The sequence below is a fragment of the Lactuca virosa genome, chromosome 7 (genome assembly GCF_052849685.1).
Source record: "Lactuca virosa cultivar CGN04683 chromosome 7, Lactuca_virosa_CGN04683_v6, whole genome shotgun sequence".
Taxonomy (NCBI): Eukaryota; Viridiplantae; Streptophyta; class Magnoliopsida; order Asterales; family Asteraceae; genus Lactuca; species Lactuca virosa.
This window is the reverse complement of record NC_136432.1, coordinates 169510277-169514076: the sequence shown is the minus strand read 5'-3', so window position 1 is coordinate 169514076 and position 3800 is coordinate 169510277. Positions and strand designations below refer to the sequence as shown.

Sequence of the window (3800 nt, the reverse complement as noted above, 5' to 3'; positions counted from 1 at the left end):
ATGTTGTGTTTTTCATTCTTATAGATTAAAATGCTTAAGCTTTTTGGAGAAATCTTAGTAATTTCATATTTTCTCTATTGAAGAAATTGAGAAATTGAATTATATTGTTCAAATGCAATCCAAAACGTATTATTATAAGTAAAATATTTGGTTTTTTAAACTTAATTTAATGTTGTAATCATATTGTTTATATACTAATATTTAACATATTAACTAATTATAATCTTTAAAATGTGACAAAAAGGTGTTACCAGATTACTCAACACAATTTTTCATTTAGCCGCATCTACCAGGTGTATAACTTTCATTCAGTTTTTATAATTGGTAAAGTGTTTGACAATTTTAGCATTAAATAGTCTTCTAATTGTTTCCACTTTTTTAAAGAAAAAAACGTATGAATTTGGTTTCTACTAGACTAATTAATATACCAAAATATTGGATTTTTTACTAATATTAACGAGACCGAGATAAAAATAAGGGACCATTATTGTAACTATGCTGTTGAAAGAAAAAAAAAAAAAAAACAAAACAAAGGCCTTATGCTTGCATATGATAGGCTGCCCTTTCACAAAAACAAGTATGGCGTGTTGCAGAGGATTCGAATTACTGAGATGAATAATTGAAAAAATTGAATCAAGGCCATTGTCCTTCTCTTATAAAAGGAGAGGAGGCTCACCACCACAACAACAACAACAACCCAAATATCTGCCCAGCTGCTGCCATAGCCCGAAAAGAAGAAGGTATATGTTTTGTATATGATTTTCAGAATATCACATATCTTCACATCTTTATTAAGTATTCTTGCTTATATAATCAATGTATTTTCAGATGTCGCGACAATACGATGATGTGGAACTTCTTAAGGCAGTTTTAGAAACTAGAAACACCGTCGAAAAAGTTCCTAGACAATTTAGCGTGAACGACTGGAATCTAGTTGCAGGAGCTGTGCAAGGTAAGATGTATGCAAAAACCCAAAGAAGTATTACAGTGGAGGGCGAGGAGTGTAAAAAACGCTGTTTAATTGATTTAGCGAGGGACTCGTCTTTGCTTCCATACGACCAACAACAGTTGCACGATGCTGTGTTTGCGGAGATGTCTGGAGTTACCGCTCCAGACTCCCCAACCACTCCTCCTGGAACTTTACGTATGAACTTTGGTGAGGCCTCTGGGTCAACTAATTTAGCTGGTGGCTCTCCTACAATACCACTAGAAGTAGAGCCTGGGTATTGTGTTAAGTGCGGGTGTAATTTGTGTTCTTCAGGGAAATGTTGTAAGAGGCATTAGCCCGATCAAAGTGTGTAACAGGTTATTTTGTTAATTTTTATTTAAATTTAAACTTTATATTGGTGCAAATCATGTTTTATTTTCTGACGGAAGTTTTTTGGTTTTTTCTTGTGTTTTTGGAGGAGGAGGAGGAGGAGGAGGATGATGATGATGATGATTATGATGTTGTTGTGTTTTGTTTGTGTTTTTTCTTGGTATTTTTTTCTTGTGTTATTGTGTGGTTTGTTTCGTTTGTGTTTTTTCTTGGTTTTTTTTCTTGTGTGGTTTGTTTAGCAGTGTCAATCTGAAACTTTGTCGCTTTAATGTTAAATAACTATAGTTTCAGGCCCCAACAACTAAGTTTGTCTCTTTTTTAATTCCTATGTGTTCTTATTCTACCAAACAACTCACGTCCCTTTGGCACTTTTCCGGCAAACAAGTCATATATTGCAAATCAGACAAACTCATAAATTGAGTCAAAATATGTAGTAATATAACAAAAAGAAGCTCAAGATTGAAAGTGAGAGGGTGAGGGTTATAGCGGTCATCTTCATGAAAAGCTTGTAGCATGAAATAATTAGGAAAAAAAAAAGTCATTTCAGAGAATTTCTAGAGAATTTCAAACATTTACCTGTAAAACTTGGAAAATAAAACATCAATGTTTGGTAAACTTAAAATTTAACCAAAATATTAAAAATAATAATAATAATAATAATAAATAATAAATAAATAAATACATAGGACCGTCTATAATAAAATTTGGTAGTTTTTAATGAAATGAATTATACTTTAAGAAATATAGTATTGCTTTTTGTTTATTTATGTTACTGGTTTTGGTAAGTAAAGTTAAATGATTTGTACAACCTTATCCATAGGATCATATACATCATAAAAGGGTATAATGGGATCATAAAAGGGTATAATGGGAGTTTTATGTTACTCATATTAGATTAATTGGAGAAATACAAATTTATTAAATCGAATGCAACTTTTTTTAGATTTTGTGTTTCTCATTCTTGGAGAGAAATGCTTCGGATTTTTTGAGAAATCTTCATAATTTCATATTTTCTCTTTCGAAAAATTTGAGAAATTGAATTATAATTAAAATGAAAATTGTTCAAATGTCATCTAAAATGTATTATTATTAGTAAAAAAATCATAAATGGTTTGGTTTTTTAAACTTAAATTAATGTTGTAATCATACTGTTTATATACTCATATTTAACACATATACTCATATTTAACATATTAACTAATTATAATCTTTAAAATATGACAAAAAAGTGTTACCATATATACTCATATTTAACATATTTAACATATATACTCATATTTAACATATTAAATAGTGTTCCCTATGTCTCCTCTTTCTTTTTTTTTTTCTTTTTTTTTAAAGTGTGGATATCGATTTTAATAGACTAATTAATATACCAAAAGATTGGATTTTTTTACTAAAGTTAACCATATCTAGACCACATCAAACACGTTTATAAATACACTAAATATAAAAAAAGAATGTGGATTTAGGGGTCTCATGGAAGTAAGAGATAAAAATAAGGGACCATTATTGTAAGTATGATTTTGAAACACAAAAAACAAAACAAAGGTCATATGAGTTGTTGCATGTGATACGCATACGCTGCCCTTTCACAAAAACAAATCTTATCCGGCGTGTGTTGCAGAGGATTCGAACTAATGGGAAAGAGTCTACAATATATTTGAGGTTAAGATCAGATTGCTTTCGAAGGAATCCCAAATTTCAGGTGTGAATTTGAGAAAAGAATCTTTCTATTTCGCTGCATGGATGCAGAGATGGAAACATGTGATCAAGTTTCCAAATTTAGCAGAAATAGTCCCTTATCCAATACAGTTTTCCCATGCAACCCTCAAACTCAATTTCATTTCATTTTTGGTTTATAAAACCTTCAATTGAACCCCCTCAAGTTTCATTTTTATATCTTTTCATCATTTAAAATTTCTTTTTAATCCTTTTTTATTTATTAATTTAGCTTATTATTATTGTTAATATTATTTAACCCCTTTCTACTTAATTTCAATACTAATTAAACGTTTGAAATATAATATTATCAAATTAACAAAATTTAATTATTCAAATAAAATTAATCGCATATTATATACCAAAACTTATAAATTGTTGGTATCACATCAAGTATGAGATTATAACACCTTATCTTGAGTGTTTGGTAAAAATAGTTAGTTGGTAATTGACTACATAATTGGAATCTAAAATATGTAGCTTTTACTTATATAAAAATATTCGAAAAAGTAGCTTGAAGCTTTTAAAAATATGAATTCATATAAACACTAAAAACAATTTGAAAAACTAGCTTTTATTTATATAAAAATATTCGAAAAACTAGCTTGAAGCTTTTAAAAATATAAATTGATATAAACACTAAAAGCAATTTGAAATAAGCTTTTAGATTAGGATGTTTTTGTTTAAAAACTAAAACTCAAAACCTCTCAAAAGTTCGTTGACAAAAATACATTTTATGTTCTTGACAAAATATTATGTT

At 28.8% G+C, this 3800-nt stretch overlaps 1 long non-coding RNA gene across 2 annotated transcripts; it reads left to right on the top strand.

Moving 5' to 3' along the window:
• The first annotated feature begins 608 nt into the window (after positions 1-608).
• LOC145126309 (uncharacterized) lies at positions 609-1540 on the top strand. 2 transcript variants are annotated; one of them, XR_013716397.1, is made up of 3 exons: positions 621-740; positions 829-1294; positions 1407-1540. It is a non-coding gene; the product is annotated as an uncharacterized LOC145126309 (long non-coding RNA). The 2 variants fall into 2 exon arrangements; XR_013716396.1 differs by lacking the exon at positions 1407-1540 and having other exon boundaries at positions 609-740; positions 829-1324.
• The last annotated feature ends 2260 nt before the right edge of the window (positions 1541-3800 follow it).